The sequence below is a fragment of the Bufo gargarizans genome, chromosome 6 (assembly GCF_014858855.1).
Source record: "Bufo gargarizans isolate SCDJY-AF-19 chromosome 6, ASM1485885v1, whole genome shotgun sequence".
In the NCBI taxonomy this organism is placed as follows: Eukaryota; Metazoa; Chordata; class Amphibia; order Anura; family Bufonidae; genus Bufo; species Bufo gargarizans.
Window position 1 is genome coordinate 40,793,544 of NC_058085.1, and position 23,932 is coordinate 40,817,475.

General features: G+C 47.6%; 1 long non-coding RNA gene and 2 pseudogenes across 1 annotated transcript; all 3 read right to left on the minus strand.

Annotated features, from left to right (window-relative positions):
* LOC122939849 overlaps positions 1-23,932 on the minus strand; it is a 149,516-nt pseudogene that overhangs the window by 73,554 nt on the left and 52,030 nt on the right.
* LOC122939878 lies at positions 1,909-17,905 on the minus strand. The gene is made up of 3 exons (XR_006390199.1): positions 17,690-17,905; positions 2,075-2,224; positions 1,909-1,961 (listed from the first exon to the last, which is right to left on the minus strand). It is a non-coding gene; the product is annotated as an uncharacterized LOC122939878 (long non-coding RNA).
* LOC122942739 lies at positions 21,571-21,689 on the minus strand (annotated as a pseudogene).

Genomic DNA, 23,932 nt, shown 5'->3' on the forward strand with positions numbered 1-23,932 from the left:
CAATCTAGATGGTATAATTTCACCCACACTATCAAATTAGTCTTAATAAAATGAAATATCATTTTCTGTGTCTCTTACCAAGTTCTAGTAGGAATCTCACTTCTGCTCCTAGGAAAGCTGGGTGGTCCATCATAGCACATCTCACCATGGCTTCCATCTTGATATACCGCTCTAGACAGCTTTACTTCTCTTTCCTCTCTCTCTTGTGTGTGTTCTTTCTCATGTCTTTTTCTCTGTTAGCTCATACCATCTTTTTATCCTATCTTAGAAAGGGCTTGGCCAAGTTTTATCATTAACTAGTGACCTCACTTTATAATCAATATAACCTCCCTCTAGTATTTTACCCTAACACTAGATGGCACTAGTATTCCATACAAAAATTTAATCACTCACTTCTTTCTCTTATCTAATATACTAGCAATAAATGTTATCTAAGGTTTCAGACAAAACCTTGAGAAGATCTTGAAGAGACAATGAGTTTTATACTTGGTCAACTATCTTGTGTATCCTTAAGTCTTTTGACCAGACTTGATTAAATCAAGATAAATAGGGCTATCTCAATTCATTGTTCTTAAAGGAGACAGGGTTTGTTCATGATCACCTGTGTTCACATTTCTCCATTCAAGGAAAAAAATAATTAATTTGTGTGTTACACTGAGACAGATTTTAAACATGACAGAGGAGTTTATACCTCGTTTCTAATCTTAAAACTGAATATATCTATGAGGACTATACTCTTATATATATATACTATATATTCAGCACACCTATTAAAACTGCTAATATAAAATCAATCTACTCCTATATTGATTAATATAAAAACCACAAAGAAAGATTAGAGTCTTTCTATTCACTAAAATCATCAGAACTCAAATACATTGTCTTATCTAGGCCTTCTAAAGACATACAAAATTGTAACTATAGTGGAGCATGGCTCTTAAAGGTAATGAACATCCATCTTGACTAAAAATGAATTGGATATCAATGTATTTACCTATGAAAAGGCACGACAGGCCTTGGTACTGCCACCCTAGACTACAAAACCCTTAAAGATAATGATGCATTTATCTCCTGATGTTCATGTTCAAGCTGACAATCCGAGCACAACTATGATTGACCATTTGTATTATTCAATGGTGCCGGCCAAGGAAATCTCAGCCACAAAAGGTCTGCAGCAATTCACAGAGGAGGCCATCTTAAAAGTCTCCATAGGCAGAAAATTGTGAGAAGAACCAGACAACTTGTAATGTCTATGGTCAGCTGTAATCCTGCCATATCCACCTTTCTCATTATACAAGGATAAAACATATAATACTGGTGGAGAAAACAAGACTGAAGACAAGATCTTCACAGCCTTCTACAGATCATAGAGGACATTTCATGAGACCTTATCTCCATCTACCTGATCATCCTGTGGGACATTGTGATGTTCTTCTGAACCATCCTGTGGAAGAAGAGGACTGGGACATATCTCCGGTGTTCTTCTCTCTTCCTTAACTGTAGGAAACACATCCAGTGACTGAATTTTTACATGCAAATAATGAGAGGACGTGTGTATTTAGTCATGTCTTTCACCTGGTGATGTGAGCGGCTGGTGATCCTCCATCATGATGTCCTTGTACAGATTTCTGTGTCCTTCTAAATACTCCCACTCCTCCATGGAGAAATAGACGGTGACATCTTGACACCTTATAGGAACCTGACAACACAATGATACAGTCATCACCCAGATCCCTTTATAGTGTTCCTGTATAATGTCCCAGCATTCCCATCAGTGTCACCTCTCCAGTCAGCAGCTCAATCATCTTGTTGGTAAGTTCTAGGATCTTCTCTCTATTGATTTCCTCATGTATCAGGGGGTGAGGTGGAGGCTCCATGATTGGGCTCAGGGTTCTTCCCCATCCTTCAGACACAGGGTCCTGACAGCGCTCACTAGAGGTCTTCTTTACTACTGTGTAGTCCTGGTTATGGAAAGACACAGTAATAAATATCACTCCATACATCCCCAGAGTCCCTCACCTCTCCAGTCATGTCCATCTGTTAGTAACATAGATAAAATGATGTAATGTGTCACCTCTCCAGTAAGCAAGAAGAGGACCTCTAGGGTGAGATTTATTATACTCTCCGCCATCTTGTCCCTGTCCCTATCCATCCTTGAAGGGTCAATCAGGAGATTGCTGTCATATAGAAGATATCCACTGAGAGGATCCTATATTGTATGAACCTGAAAGGAAAGAAGATGATACGATGGAAAATCCTTCAAAATCCCATGTAAAATACAATTACTGGAGACAATAAGACAAGACATCGGAGGAGATAATAAAGTGTAGATGTTGTGTTCTCTCTTTTTATAGTGATCGAAACATGTGTGAGGTCAAGGCAGTTTCATGGTATGTCACACCTTCACATGACCCTACAGCCAATAGAAGACGTCATCAGTGATGCCACAGCACGTGACCACCATAGACCATCCTAGGCCTCAATGGTCAGGTCACATACATACGGCCATCAGAGCTCCAACCAATATTGTCGTTGCAGTGATGTAAACAGACTGAAGAGACCACAGGAGCCTCAGTGCTGGAGCAGTGGAGAATTCTACAGGTCCAATCAGGGTAATCGTAAAACGTTGTGGAAAATGTTGGCAATACATAAAGATTATTATTACTATCTAGACAGACATTGGGTTGGCAGATTTGGTTTTTGGCAGCTCCTCACAACTACACAGATGTTGTAGTTTAAATAGATTCATTTTTAACAAGCGGCATGACGAAATACAGGGTTTCTCCGGCATGTACTTAGGATAGTTCATCAATATGAGCTCAGTGTAGAGGTCCAACTCCCAAGACCCCTGAACAATCAGCAGGTGGCGCTTATACAGATCTCAGGTCCCAAATGTACTGCCTGCCAGATAGATAGAACTGTATTGCCATCCTCAGGACGGCAATACAATTGAATCTAATGCATTGGAAGAGCTGAAGGACCTGTGATGACATCACAGTCCATGTGATCAGTGCTGAAAGCAGTGGTTGAGGACCTGCGATGATGTCACCATCATGTGACCAGTGCAGGAGAGGATGGCACGCTTCAGTGAAGAGAAGTCCTGGGGTAAAAGTGGTGGCGAGGTCTTCTACATGAGGAGAGATAAGTGAAGATAAGGATTTGGTGTGAGAGCGAGAGGAATGCTGGGGGTTGTGGTTATTTAACTGGGACTGTTTGTTAGGGCTGGAGAGAGTGATGCTATTTACATGGGACTGAATGTTCAGGGGGTTATGTTATTTACATAGGACTGCATGTTGGACGTGGCTGGGGCACGGTGATGTTATTTACATGGGACTGTGTGTTGGAGGTGGCTGCAGAGCGGATGAGGTTATTTACATGGGACATTATGTTGATGATGGCTGGCAGGGGCGGATTGGGAACTTAAAGTGGCCCTGGAAAAAAGTGGCCCGGTTTTGTAGTTGGGTCCAAATTAATGGAAGGCAGGGCCAAAACAAGTTGGCGGGGCCAGCAATACCATATTGTGGCACGTTATACCACCCAACAGAGCCAAATACCATAGTCCCTCACAAAATACTGCCCGCATCAGCACAAAATACATCCCAAAAAACTTCCACTGGCCGGTCTGAGGAGAGCTCATGGGGCCCTTTGGGTATCGGCCCAACGGGAAATTTCCCTGTAAGGTCTATGGCCAATCCACCCCTGGTGAATGGGGAGGGGATGATGTTATTTACATGGGACTGTATATTGAATGGGCTAAGAAATTATAATTTTTGAGGACACTAAGGCCCCTTTCACACGAGTGAGTTTTTCACACAAGCGATATGGCCTAAAATCTATATTGCAATATATTTTGAAGCATGTGCGATAACGATATATATCACGATATATTATTTTCCATATTTTGGGGGGAGGCTTAACCTCTTCAGGGCGCAGCAGGCAGGGATCGGAAGCCGGTGCCTGCTCAAATCATTGAGCAGGCACCTTGGCTAAATGCCCGGGGATGTCCCGTGACCCCCCCATGTCGGCGATCGCCGCAAACCACAGGTCAATTCAGACCTGCGGTTTGTGGCTTTTACCTATTGCAGTGGTGGAGTTTGGGGGTGCCATCGGGTCCCCATGCGGCTGTAGGGGGGACAAGATGGCATGGAAGGCAGTGTGATGTCTAAGGAAGGCATTGCGCTGCCTTCCGGTGACGAGCCTGTGAGATCCAGCTCCCTGGATCTCACAGGCCCTGGAAGCTGTATGAGTAATACACACAGTATTACTCATACAGCCAATGCATTCCAATACAGAAGTATTGGAATGCATTGTAAAGGATTAGACGCCCAAAAGTTCAAGTCCCAAAGTGAGACAAAAAGTTAAGTAAAAAAAAAAAGTTTAAAAAATAAAGTTTTCCCCCCCAAAAAATTAAAAGTTTCAAGTAAAAATAAACAAAAACGTCATTTTCCCCAAATAAAGTAAAAAAATAATTGGTAAAAAATAAGGGGGGAAAAGATGTATACATATTAGGTATCGCCGCGTCCGTAACGACCAGGTCTATTAAAAAATCACAGGACCTAACCCCTCAGATGAACACCGTAAAAAATTTAAAATAAAAACTGTGCTAAATAAACAATTTTTTGTCACCTTACATCAGAAAAAGTGTAATAGCAAGCGATCAAAAAGTCACACGCACCCCAAAATTGTGTCAATAAAACCGTCATCTCATCCCACAAAAATCATACCCTACCCAAGGTAATCACGCCAAAACTGAAAAAATTATGGCTCTCAGACTATGGAAACACTAAAACATTTTAAAAAGGTATACATTTTAGGTATTGCCGCATCCGTGACAACCTTGTCTATAAAAATACCACATGATCTAACCTGTCAGATGAATGTTGTAAATAACAAAAAATAAAAACGGTGCCAAAACAGCTATTTTGCCTATTATCTTGCCTTACAAAAAGTGTAATATAGAGCAACCAAAAATCATATGTACCCTAAACTAGTACCAACAAAACTTCCACCCTATCCCGTAGTTTCTAAAATAGGGTCACTTTTATGGAGTTTCTACTTTAGGGGTGCATAAGGGGGGCTTCAAATGGGACATGGTGTTAAAATAAAACTGTCCAGCAAAACCTGCCTTCCAAAAACCGTTTGGCATTCCTTTCCTTCTGCACCATGCCATGTGCCCGTACAGCGGTTTACGACCACATATGTTTCTGTAAACTACAGAATCAGAGCCATAAATATTGAGTTTGGTTTGGCTGTTACCCTTGCTTTGTAACTGGATAAAAAGTATTAAAATGGAAAATCTGCCAAAAAAGTGAAATTTTGAAATTGTATCTCTATTTTCCATTAATTCTTGTGGAACACCTAAAGGGTTAACAAAGTTTGTAAAATCAGTTTTGAATACCTTCAGGGGTGTAGTTTCTAGAATGGGGTCTTTTTTGGGTGGTTTCTATTATGTAAGCCTCGCAAAGTAAGTGGTCCCTAAAAATTGGGTTTTTGAAATTTTCTGAAAAATTTCAAGATTTGCTTCTAAACTTCTAAGCCTTGTAACATCCCCAAAAAATAAAATATCATTCCCAAAATGATCCAAACATGAAGTACACATATGGGGAATATAAAGTAATAACTATTTTTGGAGGTATTACTATGTATTAAAGAAGTAGAGAAATTGAAACTTTGAAATTTGCTATTTTATACAAATTTTTGCTAAATTTGGTATTTATTTTATAAATAAAAATGATTTTTTTTTTACTTTATTTTACCAGTGTCATGAAGTACAATATGTGATGAAAATACAATCTCAGAATGGCCTGGATAAGTCAAAGCGTTTTAAAGTTATCACCACTTAAAGTGACAGTGGTCAGATTTGCAAAAAATGGCCTGGTCCTTAAGCTGAAATAAGGCTGTGTCCTTAAGGAGTTAAACTTTTTTTTTCTTCTTCATTTTATTTACTAACTATTAGCCCCCTTAGGGACTAGAACCCTTTCATTCTAATACAGCTCTTTAACAGGGTGAATAGGAGCTCACACTCTCCCTGCTGCCCTGTGCATAGTACACACAGCAGCAGGGAGCTTACCATGGAGAGCTTCACTAGTGTCCTGGCTGCCATGGTTACCGATCGGAGCCCCGCGATTACACTGCTGGGGCTCCGATCAGAGGCTGCCACTGTCACCAATGGGTGAGGAGGGGGGACCCTGGGGCAGAGGGACGTAGTAAGGGTGGGGGGGGTGGTAACCGCAATTAATATAATACTGAGAAGAGGGGGAGTAGAAGGGAGGGACTGTGGCCACTGTGCCACCAATGAGAACAGAGAGGAGGAGGGGAGGGACTGTGGCCACTTCGCCACCAATGAGAACAGAGAGGAGGAGGAGGGGAGGGACTGTGGCCACTCTGCCACCAATGAGAACAGAGGAGGAGGGGAGGGACTGTGGCAACTGTGCCACCAATGAGAACAGAGAAGAGGAGGAGGGGAGGGACTGTGGCCCCTGTACCACCAATGAGAACAGAGAAGAGGAGGAGGGGAGGGACTGTGGCCACTCCGCCACCAATGAGAACAGAGAAGGAGGAGGAGGGGAGGGACTGTGGCCACTCCGCCACCAATGAGAACAGAGAAGGAGGAGGAGGGGAGGGACTGTGGCCACTGTGCCACCAATGAGAACAGAGAGGAGGAGGAGGGAGGAGGGGAGGGACTGTGGCCACTCCGCCACCAATGAGAACAGAGAGGAGGAGGAGGGGAGGGACTGTGGCCACTCGACCACCAACGAATATAGTCAATATGTCTGAATACAAACGTAGCCTGCATGTGCCGGCCATATCCCATACCCGGCCTCTATGACTGCGCGCTGCGATCCACCGCAATTAACCCCTCAGGACCTGATCACAGCGGGCATTCATTTTGGCCTGGTATTGGATATGGCCGGCACAAGCAGGCTACGTTTGTAATCAGTCAAACAGATTAATAAAAAAGAGGCACAATGGATTTTTTACATTGATTGCCTCCAGCCCAAGGGGCTCAATATAGAGTGGGACATTAGGGCAGCGATGTAGCCTTTTCTACGATAGTATTTTAGGGATTTTATGTGGCTCCTTATTATATATATTTTTATTTTTTTTGGCGATTGTTTATATAGTAGATATCCTGGTTTTTCTCTTGTGCTTGTGTTTTTTTATGAAATATATATTTAGGACCAACCTGGGTAAGGTTATTTTTACTATATTTACAAATGCCTAGCTAGGCAGAAAACCTATCTTGACCCAGATATTAAAACTTCACTTTTATTGGATTAACTCTAAAAGGTGTATTTGCGACATACAGCCTTTGATTAGACTAAGACAAACCAAAGAATGAAAAGTTAAAAATACAAAGCACCTCGAACTCAGGCGACAGTAGATGCCTGCACTACATGAGGGAGAGAGAAAAATGCACTCTCACTTGACATCCCTATAGGCTGAGTGCTACTGTATCTGGAGGAGCTACACACTGCCGTAACAGTGTCCGCGGTTCACTACACACTAAGAGTGTCTATGGCCAATCCGGGCCATAGACACTCCCCCACATCTGTCCCATTGGAGCACCATCGATCACGCCCACCATACACGTCACAAGCAAAACTCTGCGGCTGCGCGAACACTTAGACTGCGTTCACGATACCAGGTAGTGATGCGCATGTATCTGTCGCCCATTAGGCTCGTCATCGGTAGGAGATCGTTAGGTTACTTAAACCTAACGTTTATATGGCCGATGGTGTCTGGTGTGATTCAACCATTCAGTTGATCTGAGCACATGCTCTTGTCTACTGAGTCCCTGATGCGGTTTCAGTTATCTAACTATTTCAGCCAATAAATCATACGCTCCATGCGAGATCTATGTATAGTGGGCTGTGCATTTTTCTCTCTCCCTCATGTAGTGCAGGCATCTACTGTCGCCTGAGTTCGAGGTGCTTTGTATTTTTAATTTTTCATTCTTTGGTTTGTCTTAGTCTAATCAAAGGCTGTATGTCGCAAATACACCTTTTAGAGTTAATCCAATAAAAGTGAATTTTTAATATCTGGGTCAAGATAGGTTTTCTGCCTAGCTAGGCATTTGTAAATATGTGTTTTTTTTATGTTTGCTATTTTTATCAATTACCATGAGAATGTCTTTGTATAATTATTATACTCCTTTTATTCTGGATATGGAATTTTATAGCTTACGGTTTTTATAGAAGTGTTGTATTTTTATGAATGTTTTTTTTATAGAAGTGATGTATTAGTATAAATGTATTTAAGAATAGAGTTGAGCGAACACCTGGATGTTCGGGTTCGAGAAGTTCGGCCGAACATCCCGGAAATGTTCGGGTTCGGGATCCGAACCCGATCCGAACTTCGTCCCGAACCCGAACCCCATTGAAGTCAATGGGGACCCGAACTTTTCGGCACTAAAAAGGCTGTAAAACAGCCCAGGAAAGAGCTAGAGGGCTGCAAAAGGCAGCAACATGTAGGTAAATCCCCTGCAAACAAATGTGGATAGGGAAATTAATTAAAATAAAAATTAAATAAATAAAAATTAACCAAAATCAATTGGAGAGAGGTTCCATAGCAGAGAATCTGGCTTCCCGTCACCCACCACTGGAACAGTCCATTCTCAGATATTTAGGCCCCGGCACCCAGGCAGAGGAGAGAGGTCCCGTAACAGAGAATCTGTCTTCATGTCAGCAGAGAATTAGTCTGCATGTCATAGCAGAGAATGAGGCTTCACGTCAGCCACCACTGCAACAGTCCATTGGCATATATTTAGGCCCAGCACCCAGGCAGAGGAGGGAGGTCCCGTAACAGAGAATCTGTCTTCATGTCAGCAGAGAATTAGTCTGCATGTCATAGCAGAGAATGAGGCTTCACGTCAGCCACCACTGCAACAGTCCATTGGCATATATTTAGGCCCAGCACACACACAGGCAGAGGAGAGAGGTCCCGTAACAGAGAATCTGGCTTCATGTCAGCAGAGAATCAGTCTGCATGTCATAGCAGAGAATGAGGCTTCACGTCAGCCACCACTGCAACAGTCCATTGGCATATATTTAGGCCCAGCACACACACAGGCAGAGGAGAGAGGTCCCGTAACAGAGAATCTGGCTTCATGTCAGCAGAGAATCAGTCTGCATGTCATAGCAGAGAATGAGGCTTCACGTCAGCCACCACTGCAACAGTCCATTGGCATATATTTAGGCCCAGCACCCAGGCAGAGGAGGGAGGTCCCGTAACAGAGAATCTGTCTTCATGTCAGCAGAGAATTAGTCTGCATGTCATAGCAGAGAATGAGGCTTCACGTCAGCCACCACTGCAACAGTCCATTGGCATATATTTAGGCCCAGCACACACACAGGCAGAGGAGAGAGGTCCCGTAACAGAGAATCTGGCTTCATGTCAGCAGAGAATCAGTCTGCATGTCATAGCAGAGAATGAGGCTTCACGTCACCCACCACTGCAACAGTCCATTGGCATATATTTAGGCCTAGCACACAGGCAGAGCAGAGAGGTCCCGTAACAGACAATCTGGCTTCATGTCAGCAGAGAATCAGTCTGCATGTCATAGCAGAGAATGAGGCTTCACGTCACCCACCACTGCAACAGTCCATTGGCATATATTTAGGCCTAGCACACAGGCAGAGCAGAGAGGTCCCGTAACAGACAATCTGGCTTCATGACAGCAGAGAATTAGTCTGCATGTCATAGCAGAGAATGAGGCTTCACGTCAGCCACCACTGCAACAGTCCATTGGCATATATTTAGGCCCAGCACCCAGGCAGAGGAGAGAGGTCCCGTAACAGACAATCTGGCTTCATGTCAGCAGAGAATTAGTCTGCATGTCATAGCAGAGAATCAGGCTTCACGTCAGCCACCACTGCAACAGTCCATTGTCATAAATTTAGGCCCAGCACCCAGGCAGAGGAGAGAGGTCCCGTAACAGAGAATCTGTCTTCATGTCAGCAGAGAATTAGTCTGCATGTCATAGCAGAGAATGAGGCTTCACGTCAGCCACCACTGCAACAGTCCATTGGCATATATTTAGGCCTAGCACACAGGCAGAGCAGAGAGGTCCCGTAACAGACAATCTGGCTTCATGACAGCAGAGAATCAGTCTGCATGTCATAGCAGAGAATCAGGCTTCACGTCAGCCACCACTGCAACAGTCCATTGTCATAAATTTAGGCCCAGCACCCAGGCAGAGGAGAGAGGTCCCGTAACAGACAATCTGGCTTCATGTCAGCAGAGAATCAGTCTTCATATCATAGCAGAGAATCAGGCTTCACGTCACCCACCACTGTAAGAGTCAATTTTCATAAATTTAGGCCCAGAACCCAGGCAGAGGAGAAAGGTCCCGTAACAGACAATCTGGCTTCATGTCAGCAGAGAATCAGTCTTCATATCATAGCCTAGAATCAGGCTTCACGTCACCCACCACTGTAAGAGTCAATTTTCATAAATTTAGGCCCAGAACCCAGGCAGAGGAGAAAGGTCCCGTAACAGACAATCTGGCTTCATGTCAGCAGAGAATCAGTCTTCATATCATAGCAGAGAATCAGGCTTCACGTCACCCACCACTGCAACAGTCAATTGTCATAAATTTAGGCCCAGCACCCAGGCAGAGGAGAGAGCTCCCGTAACAGAGGATCTGGCTTCATGTCAGCAGAGAATCAGTCTGCATGTCATAGCAGAGAATGAGGCTTCACGTCACCCACCACTGCAACAGTCCATTGGCATATATTTAGGCCTAGCACACAGGCAGAGCAGAGAGGTCCCGTAACAGACAATCTGGCTTCATGTCAGCAGAGAATCAGTCTGCATGTCATAGCAGAGAATGAGGCTTCACGTCACCCACCACTGCAACAGTCCATTGGCATATATTTAGGCCTAGCACACAGGCAGAGCAGAGAGGTCCCGTAACAGACGATCTGGCTTCATGTCAGCAGAGAATCAGTCTGCATGTCATAGCAGAGAATCAGGCTTCACGTCAGCCACCACTGCAACAGTCCATGGTCATAAATTTAGGCCCAGCACCCAGGCAGAGGAGAGAGGTCCCGTAACAGACAATCTGGCTTCATGTCAGCAGAGAATTAGTCTGCATGTCATAGCAGAGAATCAGGCTTCATGTCAGCCACCACTGCAACAGTCCATTGGCATATATTTAGGCCTAGCACACAGGCAGAGGAGAGGTTCATTCAACTTTGGGTAGCATCGCAATATAATGGTAAAATGAAAATAAAAATAGGATTGAATGAGGAAGTGCCCTGGAGTCCAATAATATATGGTTATGGGGAGGTAGTTAATGTCTAATCTGGACAAGGGACGGACAGGTCCTGTGGGATCCATGCCTGGTTCATTTTTATGAACGTCAGCTTGTCAACATTGGCTGTAGACAGGCGGCTGCGTTTGTCTGTAATGACGCCCCCTGCCGTGCTGAATACACGTTCAGACAAAACGCTGGCTGCCGGGCAGGCCAGCACCTCCAAGGCATAAAAGGCTAGCTCTGGCCACGTGGACAATTTAGAGACCCAGAAGTTGAATGGGGCCGAACCATCAGTCAGTACGTGGAGGGGTGTGCACACGTACTGTTCCACCATGTTAGTGAAATGTTGCCTCCTGCTAACACGTTGCGTATCAGGTGGTGGTGCAGTTAGCTGTGGCGTGTTGACAAAAGTTTTCCACATCTCTGCCATGCTAACCCTGCCCTCAGAGGAGCTGGCCGTGACACAGCTGCCTTGGCGACCTCTTGCTCCTCCTCTGCCTTGGCCTTGGGCTTCCACTTGTTCCCCTGTGACATTTGGGAATGCTCTCAGTAGCGCGTCTACCAACGTGCGCTTGTACTCGCGCATCTTCCTATCACGCTCCAGTGCAGGAAGTAAGGTGGGCACATTGTCTTTGTAGCGTGGATCCAGCAGGGTGGCAACCCAGTAGTCCGCACAGGTTAAAATGTGGGCAACTCTGCTGTCGTTGCGCAGGCACTGCAGCATGTAGTCGCTCATGTGTGCCAGGCTGCCCAGGGGTAAGGACAAGCTGTCCTCTGTGGGAGGCGTATCGTCATCGTCCTGCCTTTCCCCCCAGCCACGCACCAGTGATGGACCCGAGCTGCGTTGGGTGCCACCCCGCTGTGACCATGCTTCATCCTCATCCTCCTCCACCTCCTCCTCATCCTCGTCCTCCTCGTCCTCCAGTAGTGGGCCCTGGCTGGCCACATTTGTACCTGGCCTCTGCTGTTGCAAAAAACCTCCCTCTGAGTCACTTCGAAGAGACTGGCCTGAAAGTGCTAAAAATGACCCCTCTTCCTCATCCTCCTCCTCCTCCTCCTGGGCCACCTCCTGTTCCATCATCGCCCTAAGTGTTTTCTCAAGGAGACATAGAAGTGGTATTGTAACGCTGATAACGGTGTCATCGCCACTGGCCATGTTGGTGGAGTACTCGAAACAGCGCAACAGGGCACACAGGTCTCGCATGGAGGCCCAGTCATTGGTGGTGAAGTGGTGCTGTTCTGTAGTGCGACTGACCCGTGCGTGCTGCAGCTGAAACTCCACTATGGCCTGCTGCTGCTCGCACAGTCTGTCCAGCATGTGCAAGGTGGAGTTCCACCTGGTGGGCACGTCGCATATGAGGCGGTGAGCGGGAAGGCCGAAGTTACGCTGTAGCGCAGACAGGCGAGCAGCGGCAGGATGTGAACGCCGGAAGCGCGAACAGACGGCCCGCACTTTATGCAGCAGCTCTGACATGTCGGGGTAGTTGTGAATGAACTTCTGCACCACCAAATTCAGCACATGCGCCAAGCAAGGGATGTGCGTCAAATTGGCTAGTCCCAGAGCTGCAACGAGATTTCGCCCATTATCACACACCACCAGGCCGGGCTTGAGGCTCACCGGCAGCAACCACTCGTCGGTCTGTTGTTCAATACCCCGCCACAACTCCTGTGCGGTGTGGGGCCTGTCCCCCAAACATATGAGTTTCAGAATGGCCTGCTGACGTTTACCCCGGGCTGTGCTGAAGTTGGTGGTGAAGGTGTGTGGCTGACTGGATGAGCAGGTGGAAGAAGAGGAGGAGGAAGCCGAGAAGGAGGAGGTGGCAACAGGAGGCAAAGAATGTTGCCCTGCGATCCTTGGCGGCGGCAGGACGTGCGCCAAACAGCTCTCCGCCTGGGGCCCAGCTGCCACTACATTTACCCAGTGTGCAGTTAGGGAGATATAGCGTCCCTGGCCGTGCTTACTGGTCCACGTATCTGTGGTTAGGTGGACCTTGCTACAGATGGCGTTGCGCAGTGCACACTTGATTTTATGGGATACTTGGTTGTGCAGGGAAGGCACGGCTCTCTTGGAGAAGTAGTGCCGGCTGGGAACAACATACTGTGGGACAGCAAGCGACATGAGCTGTTTGAAGCTGTCTGTGTCCACCAGCCTAAATGACAGCATTTCATAGGCCAGTAGTTTAGAAATGCTGGCATTCAGGGCCAGGGATCGAGGGTGGCTAGGTGGGAATTTACGCTTTCTATCAAATGTTTGTGAGATGGAGAGCTGAACGCTGGCGTGTGACATGGTTGAGACGCTTGGTGACGGAGGTGGTGGTGGTGGTGTTGGTGGTACATCCCCTGTTTGCTGGGCGGCAGGTGCCAACGTTCCTCCAGAGGCGGAGGAAGAGGCCGAGGCGGCAGCAGCAGAATAGGCCGAGGCGGCAGCAGCAGAAGAGGTAGCAGGGGGAGCCTGAGTGACTTCCTTGGTTTTAAGGTGTTTACTCCACTGCAGTTCATGCTTTGCATGCAGGTGCCTGGTCATGCAGGTTGTGCTCAGGTTCAGAACGTTAATGCCTCGCTTCAGGCTCTGATGGCACAGCGTGCAAACCACTCGGGTCTTGTCGTCAGCACATTGTTTGAAGAAGTGCCATGCCAGGGAACTCCTTGAAGCTGCCTTTGGGGTGCTCGGTCCCAGATGGCGGCGGTCAGTAGCAGGCGGAGTCTCTTGGCGGCGGGTGTTCTGCTTTTGCCCACTGCTCCCTCTTTTGCTACGCTGTTGGCTCGGTCTCACCACTGCCTCTTCCTCCGAACTGTGAAAGTCAGTGGCACGACCTTCATTCCATGTGGGGTCTAGGACCTCATCGTCCCCTGCATCGTCTTCCACCCAGTCTTGATCCCTGACCTCCTGTTCAGTCTGCACACTGCAGAAAGACGCAGCAGTTGGCACCTGTGTTTCGTCATCATCAGAGACATGCTGAGGTGGTATTCCCATGTCCTCATCATCAGGAAACATAAGTGGTTGTGCGTCAGTGCATTCTATGTCTTTCACCGCTGGGGAAGGGCTAGGTGGATGCCCTTGGGAAACCCTGCCAGCGGAGTCTTCAAACAGCATAAGAGACTGCTGCATAACTTGAGGCTGAGACAGTTTCCCTGGTATGCATGGGGGTGATGTGACAGACTGATGGGGTTGGTTTTCAGGCGCCATCTGTGCGCTTTCTGCAGAAGACTGGGTGGGAGATAATGTGAACGTGCTGGATCCACTGTCGGCCACCCAATTGACTAATGCCTGTACCTGCTCAGGCCTTACCATCCTTAGAACGGCATTGGGCCCCACCATATATCGCTGTAAATTCTGGCGGCTACTGGGACCTGAGGTAGTTGGTACACTAGGACGTGTGGATGTGGCAGAACGGCCACGTCCTCTCCCAGCACCAGAGGGTCCACTAACACCACCACGACCATGTCCACGTCCGCGTCCCTTACTAGATGTTTTTCTCATTGTTATGGTTCACCACAACAACAAATATATTATTTGGCCCAATGTATTGTATTCAAATTCAGCGGGATATAAATTTGAGGCCTAGTATTTAGGCGCTGGGTGACCGGTATGGATTTAGTGACAGAATTAGACTTGGAAATGCACAGAAGCGTGTGTGTGAAGTTATTCTGAATGACCCTATGTGCACCTTCAATATTATATACCCTTTTAGGGATAGATTTCAAATAGCTCTGATATAGCAGAAACCACTAAATTATGAAATTGCTAAATTGGGAATTGTACTTCAACCCAGAACAAAAAATGTGCTTTGACGGACACTAAATATCTTGCCCAGCAACAACAGTACAGCGGTGGGTAACGAGAGATTTAGAGGGATTTAAATTTGAGGCCTAGTATTTAGGCGCTGGGTCACCGGTATGGATTTAGTGACAGAATTAGACTTGGAAATGCACAGAAGCGTGTGTGTGAAGTTATTCTGAATGACCCTATGTGCACCTTCAATATTATATACCCTTTTAGGGATAGATTTCAAATAGCTCTGATATAGCAGAAACCACTAAATTATGAAATTGCTAAATTGGGAATTGTACTTCAACCCAGAACAAAAAATGTGCTTTGACGGACACTAAATATCTTGCCCAGCAACAACAGTACAGTGGTGGGTAACGAGAGATTTAGAGGGATTTAAATTTGAGGCCTAGTATTTAGGCGCTGGGTCACCGGTATGGATTTAGTGACAGAATTAGACTTGGAAATGCACAGAAGCGTGTGTGTGAAGTTATTCTGAATGACCCTATGTGCACCTTCAATATTATATACCCTTTTAGGGATAGATTTCAAATAGCTCTGATATAGCAGAAACCACTAAATTATGAAATTGCTAAATTGGGAATTGTACTTCAACCCAGAACAAAAAATGTGCTTTGACGGACACTAAATATCTTGCCCAGCAACAACAGTACAGTGGTGGGTAACGAGAGATTTAGAGGGATTTAAATTTGAGGCCTAGTATTTAGGCGCTGGGTCACCGGTATGGATTTAGTGACAGAATTAGACTTGGAAATGCACAGAAGCGTGTGTGTGAAGTTATTCTGAATGACCCTATGTGCACCTTCAATATTATATACCCTTTTAGGGATAGATTTCAAATAGCTCTGATATAGCAGAAACCACTAAATTATGAAATTGCTAAATTGGGAATTGTACTTCAACCCAGAACAAAAAATGTGCTTTGACGGACACTAAATATCTTGCCCAGCAACAACAGTACACCGGTGGGTAACGAGAGATTTAGAGGGAATTAAATTTGAGGCCTAGTATTTAGGCGCTGGGTCACCGGTATGGATTTAGTGACAGAATTAGACTTGGAAATACACAGTAGCGGGTGTGTGTGAAGTTACTCTGAATGACCCTATGTGCACCTTCAATATTATATACCCTTTTTGGGATAGATTTCAAAGAGCTCTGATATAGCAGGAACCACTAAATTATGAAATTGCTAAATTGAGAATTGTATTTCAACCCAGAACAAGAAATGTGCTTGAACGGACACTAAATAACTCGCCCAGCTACAGCACTAGGGACAGATTTAGCTGGATATAAATTTGAGGCCTAGTATTTAGGCGCTGGGTGACCGGTATGGATTTAGTGACAGAATTAGACTGGGATATGGCCAAAAAATGAACAGACTATTGCTGGTTAAATGCACTTGGTGTGACAGCTTCACCCTGATGTAGGCTTTAGCCAAAAAACAACCACACCATTGAGGGTTAAATGCACTTGGTGACAGGCGCAGCTTGCCCCTGATTTTGTATATGGCCAAAAAATGAACAGACTATTGCTGGTTAAATGCACTTGGTGTGACAGCTTCACCCTGATGTAGGCTTTAGCCAAAAAACAACCACACCATTGAGGGTTAAATGCACTTGGTGACAGGCGCAGCTTGCCCCTGATTTTGTATATGGCCAAAAAATGAACAGACTATTGCTGGTTAAATGCACTTGGTGTGACAGCTTCACCCTGATGTAGGCTTTAGCCAAAAAACAACCACACCATTGAGGGTTAAATGCACTTGGTGACAGGCGCAGCTTGCCCCTGATTTTGTATATGGCCAAAAAATGAACAGACTATTGCTGGTTAAATGCACTTGGTGTGACAGCTTCACCCTGATGTAGGCTTTAGCCAAAAAACAACCACACCATTGAGGGTTAAATGCACTTGGTCGCAGCTTGTGCTGGCGCACCACAAGACACAAAATGGCCGCCGATCACCCCAGAAAAATGAGACTGACAAACGGTCTGTGCAGCCTAAAAACAGTGAGCAATTGAGGATCAGCAGCTCAATGATCCACAGCTGCAGATCGATCAGTTAATCAAGTCCTTTGGAGGAGTTAATCTGCCTAATCTCGCCCTACTGTCGCAGCCGCAACCTCTCCCTACGCTAATCAGAGCAGAGTGACGGGCGGCGCTATGTGACTCCAGCTTAAATAGAGGCTGGGTCACATGGTGCTCTGGCCAATCACAGCCATGCCAATAGTAGGCATGGCTGTGATGGCCTCTTGGGGCAAGTAGTATGACGCTTGTTGATTGGCTGCTTTGCAGCCTTTCAAAAAGCGCCAAGAAAGCGTCACAAAAGCGCCAAGAAAGCGACGAACACCGAACCCGAACCCGGACTTTTACGAAAATGTCCGGGTTCGGGTCCGTGTCACGGACACCCCAAAATTCGGTACGAACCCGAACTATACAGTTCGAGTTCGCTCATCCCTATTTAAGAATTTTTTTGTTTTATATATGTATATATGTACTTTCATTGCTATGTGGGATACTGTGATATAATATGGGATCATTGCCTATGTTAATGACCTGAAAAGGTGGTGTGCCGGACTTGATAGAGTTAATTCCTGACATAGAAGCACTTGCTTAGGTGCATAAATAGACACCGGCACTTACCTTTGTAGAGCCCCTGACGAAGCCTCCAGGCGAAACCCGGGTCGCGCAGTGATATTTCAGATGACTTTATACGCTGATTTCTAGCAGTGCTGTTGTAAGTATAATAAAGCCTTTATCTTTGACATATTCACGGGTACTGCACTATGTTGCTGATCTTTTGAAGGGTCACCGCTGTCCTGTGAAGTTTCGGTCGGCAGTGTGGCGTGTGCCTGTGGGGAAGTTTCAGCGTGGGATATGATTTAACTGCGCTTTCCTTCTACAAGGCGTTTCCAAACTACATCTCCGTTGAAGCGCGGCCCTGGACTTTGGTTTATTGATTGCATGTGATAAGGAGGTTGGATCAACTCCTATTCTCAGGACTGCAGACAACTGACAAACCTCACACAAACTCCTGTCTCTCTGCCTGAAAAAATGACACTAAGCCAAATTTTTGTGGGTGAAAGGTCGGTCACAGCTTTATTCTTATTCATTATTTTAGACTCAATCCTTTAAGAATAGCCATCAACTATAAACTGCCCGGCCCAAAGCCGGTCCCCGGAGTGCGAGAAGCGCTATGCCACACCAAACATTGGTGCGCAAGTCCGCCTTCCCCTCCGTTGTACCTCCACGGAGGAGCCCGTGTACCTCTACAAGGCGCTCCGACCCCCACCCAGCAAAAACAAGGCTTGCTCAACCCCATCCTGCAGGCCAGAGAGGAAAATATCTAAGCCAATATCATTGAGGTGCACACCATCGGGCCGCATCAAACGCTGGTTTTCACCCTCCAGCTGGTAGTGGCGAATAACTCCTCCTCCCCGGGATCGAACAAAACGGGATATTCTAGCATACCTTCTGGCCCTCTCAATTGAACCGGAATCCCTCGCACCCTGCCAAGTGACCCTGGGGATCATCTCAGACCATACAATAACCACTTCGCAAAGAAAGTAGGAATTCTTTCTAAATCTGCTCTAATGAGGGTAATGAGCTCTGCTACTTTCAGCAAGCAGAGGTCATTACCCCCAGCGTGGATCACCAGGATCACAGGGGAGCGTGCCAAAATGCTGAGGGGAACAGTTTACGGCAAAACCTGCGACCAGCGAAGGCCACGACAAATGATTTCCACATTCCGGAAACCCAGGACCCGACCGCCGGGTTTTGATTCAGCTCTCTGACCAGCCCAGAACAGGTACGAATGCCCCACAAAACAGACCGTGGGTTGAGGGGAATCTGCAAGAAAATTAAAGCAAGTCAGGGTGGACATAAGACACAAAACAATTAGACTTCCAGCGACCAATACGTTGCACTTCAGCATCAGGTAACCCCGCCCTGGCAGTCTCCGTCGCCGCGCCAATCCTGAAAGAATGTGACCCGTAATCCGCCGGCCAGCAACCGAGGACAGTTAGGCAGCGCCGGAAAACCGAGCAAAGGGCCTGGCGAACTAAGAAAAATTTGGTGACGTCCGCCCAACCCAATAACCTAAAATAAAAGCTAACCCCGGCTAAGCGGCATTGGATAACGGCCGCAGATACGCCCGCTTCCCTTGCCTGCAAAATAAAGTCGATGGTTACACGCAGCCGATCTGACACAGAGGAATGGACCGGATGGGTCCTTGCTAGCGCTAGCGCTCTGATGGGAGGCATCAATCGCTCAGCGGGATGTCCCAGAGATGGGCAGGGCACGTGGAACCCTCCGGTGAAGCTGCTGGCACTAGGGTCCGGAACTCCTGCCAATGAAAGCGAGAAAGCGCATCAGCAGCGCTGTTAATGATACCTGGAACATGAGAGGCACGAAAATGAATATTATCCTGTAAACATCTTAACACCAGGTGGCGCAACAACGCCAAAACCGGGGAGATGAGGAAGACAACCGGTTAACGCAATGAACCACCGACATTATCCGTCCAAAAACATACCCGCCTATTTTGTAGCGAGGGTCCCCAAAATTCAATGGCCACTATAATGGGAAAAAGTTCCAACAAAGTAATATTGGAATAAAGGCCCGCCGCGCGCCACTCTGGAGGCCAGGGAGATGCGCACCACTGCGTACCTAGGATGGCACCAGAACCGACAGAACCCGCCGCGTCGGTAAACAGGGACAGGTCGGGGCTGGAAATTTCGGGGGGCTGCCAGCACGTATGGCCGCTGTAAGAAAGCAGAAAACTGCGCCACCAGGCGGAACCGCCGTGGGACTTATAGGCGCTATAAATGGATTCCAAATACAGAAATAATTCACCGCAGAGCTCCGGGTGCTTCTATGCCATGACATGACCTAAGACCGAGAAGGCCTGTAGCCAATTACCCATGGTACGCGCCACCTTGGGCCGGCGATCGATGAACCTGTCTGAATTGGGGAGATGCTCTTTATCTACAGTATGCTGGTCTACAGTAACTAATGACCAGATCTCTATGTATTGGTTAGACCAAATTTTCTCCTTAGTGTCCATGTCCAAGTGCACCCCCAAAGGAGACTGGCCACAAAATAGCGATTCTTTATGATCACCTGCCCTAGGCGGGGCAGCAGGAGGGGGCTTACCTGCAGCAGCATTACTCCCGTCCAAATGCGACAATAAAGATTTAAGTACCGGGACCAACTGAGGACCCAAAGAGGCCCCCCAAGCCCCCGTAAAATTCAACTCACCGGTAGTAGAAGGACCTGGAGGTTCCACTGGAGCGATTGGAGGATTCGGATCCTGAACCGCGCTGGCGCGGCTGGCCCCGCGAGAAGCCCGTGCAGCCGATGACAGGGCACCCCTTCTGCGTCGTGAATGAGACCTGCCAGCGGTATCGCTGCAGGAGCTGACCTCCGATGATGAAGGTGACCGCCAGCGAGACGATCTGAAGCGGGCACTTCTGTGGGACCGCCGCGCAGACCGTGAACGATGACGGGAACAACGTGGATGACAAGCTGCCGACCTGTGCCGAAAACAGCGGTCGGATACATCAGGTGAGTTTGAAGATGAGCGCCTTCTGGAATTGGGGCGTTCCCCCATATGCGCAATAGGGGCAGAGACCCCAGTAGGGGGCCCTAAATGTGCCATAGGCGATGAGGAAGTGGTGGGATTGGCTACAATAAAGTCAGGCAGGGTGGCCTGGGTGGGATTGGGGGGTTGGGGGGGGTGGGTTGGCAAGGGCATTAGTGCAACTGTTGGCACTCCCAGGAGCCTGTACCTCGGTAGAGGGGGCATCCCTGGGCTCATCTGCAGATGACACATTTGAATTTCTATTACCCATTATTCCTGGGGTGACAGTCTGCAGCAGGGAGCCAAGGAGAGAGGAGGTTGCCTGCCAGGGAGCGGGAAACTGCTGAGAACTGGAGGGGGGCGGAGCCACATACCACGCTGCTGGAAGCCCTGACTGCACTCCGGCAAGTGCTCTGGAGACATCGCTACCCCGCTCAGTAACACAGGTAAGCGCAGCAGTATGCTGCGCTCCTGGGACCTGGGATGCCTGGGCACTTAGTGCCAGAGCCGGAGTGGGGGCAGATATCACAGCAGATGTGGGTACACTAGCAGTGTTACTAGGCACTAGCTCTGGAAAGGGGACAGAGGAAGCTCGGGGGTTAATGAAAGAAGCAGGTGGCGAGAGACCAGAACGTGCTGCAGGCTGAGCTGATAACACTCCTGCAAACACCTGGAGGCTGCGCCCCCCGCTTTGAAAACTCTCACTCGTGGAAGAGGGAGGGAGAGCTAAGTCTGGCTGGGGCTCTAGTACGCCGTTTAGGGCGGACAGAAACTAAAGAGTCCCCTGCTGGCATAGCAGGAGGGGGCTCCTGCAAGCCAGCAATGAGGGATGATAGGAAAGCTGGGTTTTCCTGGACTCTAGCAGCAAGGGCTGCTAGGAGGGCTCTGTTGTCGGCCATACCTTGGTCAGGAAGCTTCCTTCCAGAGGTGCCGGAGACTAAGAGCCCTACAGCACCTGGTATTCCCAGGCGGTCTTCCATCCAAGTACTAACCAGGCCTGACCCTGCTTAGCTTCCGAGATGAGATGAGATCGGGCGTGTTCAGGGTGGTGTGGCAGTAGGCAAACTGCATTTAAAGCGTGGACCTGGACTTTGGTTTATTGATTGCATGTAATAAGGAGGTTGGATCGACTCCTATTCTCAGGACTGCTGCTTAGTTTGCGACTTTGACACATAGAACTATTTATTTTTCTTTGCTACATTCTATATTCTTGGTGGCGCAGTGGAAACAGCCCCTCCCTTCTACTCCTCTCTGTTCTCATTGCTGGCCAGGGTCAGCCGCCCAAAGTGGGGAGGGAGGGAGCTTAACCCTTCAAGCATCGAGCCGCTGCCATGGCAGAGCAGTGGCCCGATCGTTAGCCCCTTTCCAGACAGCGGTCCCTAAGGACCACAGTATGGAAGGGGTTAAACAGTTATGGAGTGCTGTGTGTGTGTGGAGCGCATGCCCAGTGCACAACTGGTGACACACCAGGACTGTTCGATTATGGGCAGGACGTTCCATAAAATGCGGAATGTGCGCAGCTTTTTTGGTGTTTTTTGTTTTGTTTTGTCTTTTGCGTGGTATCAAGTATTGCAATTTTTTTATGGTATCGAGACTAGTGTGGAGCTGGTAAGTGTTCCTCTTACCTGGGCGGGGCGTGTCCTCCTCTTCCTCTGACAATCCTTCACCATGGAGCATCAGGTGTTTCCCTTACGTCCTAACCAGTGGCACAGATTCTGCCCCATGTACTGGTTAGGACAGGTGGAAGTTTTAATGAAATAAAAGAAACTGAACATATACACGCCCTCCCTGCCCCCAATAAAGAGGGGCGTGACCCTCAGGACATTGTGTTTTTTTCTGTCCTGTGGACAGGGCAGGACGGGTGGTTTACTCCTCCATCCCTGCGGTGGAGAGAGTCTTTTTATCTTCCCTTTGGGAGCGCTTTTTTCCACTCCTTCCATGCAGCCTGAGAGCCTTACCTCATCCGAGGACTGAAGCGGCGGTAGCGGCGTTCCGCATGTTTTGCTGGGCGCCGCCATCTTGCGGAAGTGACGTCAGGTGACGTCACTTCCGGTTTTCTCCGGCCGATTGCAGCTGCTTCGGCCGGGGAGTATTATTGTGTTTAGGGCAGTTTGGTGCCTTTTTCAGATTTAGGGGTCGCTCTGGGGTCCCAGAGGATGTTTTTTTATATAAGTCTAAGGAGTAGGCTTCAAAAGGTTTACACCGCGCCCAAACACACTAGTTAAACGTGGTGAGGCTCCAGGTTCAGTCTCCTGGAGCGCAGATTCCTGTCAACCTTGAGATTGTCCGTGTGTGTTGGGGGTTCATGGTGGATTCAGTCAGGATGATTCATCTCACTCCCGGAAGAAGGCAATCCGTGCAACAGACAGCCCGTTCTCTCTCTGTACAAAAACAGGTAACGATTCGAACATGGATGAAGATGTTGGGACTAATGTCTTCAACCGCAGAGGCGGTACCTTGGGCATTATGGCATCTACTTCCGCTCCAGTCGGAAGTACTAGCCAAGTGGAATCACAGTCCAGTGGGACTTAATTCCGTGCTCTCCCTGCCTTACAAAGTCCGATCCTCTCTAAGGTGGTGGTCCCACCTCAAGGACGGCAAGTCTGTGATCCAGCCCTCTTGGATCATACTTACTTCAGATGCATCCCTAGTAGGCTGGGGTGCGCATCTTCAGGACAAGACAGTCCAGGGAACCTGGACACCTCAGGAGAGGTTATTGTCATCGAATCTCCTGGAGATCAGAGCAATCAGAATAGCTCTTTTTGATTTTGCTCCCGTCATTTGAGGGAAGGCAGTGAAGGTACAGTCAGACAGCATGACCGCTGTGCTGTATATCAACAAGCAGGGAGGCACGAGGTCACAAAGTCTCCTGAGAGAGAAAGAGGTGATATTGGATTGGGCAGAACTGAACCTCACCCACTTATCAGCCGTTCACATTCGCGGAGTTCACAATGTGATTGCAGATCGCCTGAGCCGAGGTCTTCCAACCGGAGAATGGTCACTTCATCCAGAGGTCTTCAAGGAGATGACGCTCAGGTGGGGCATGCCAGAGATAGATCTCATGGCAACGAGGTTCAACACCAAGGTGGAGAGGTATTGCTTCCTTTACAGGGAGGACAACCCGGTGGCTATAGATGCTCTGTCAATCCCATGGAGGTTCAGGCTGTCCTACATCTTCCCTCCAATTTCCTTGTTACCAAGGGTCTTGATGAAAATCAGGCAGGACCAAGCGTCAGTTATCGCCATTATCCCATACTGGCCGAAAAGAGCTTGGTTTACCCAACTCTTTCAGATGAGTCGGGGTC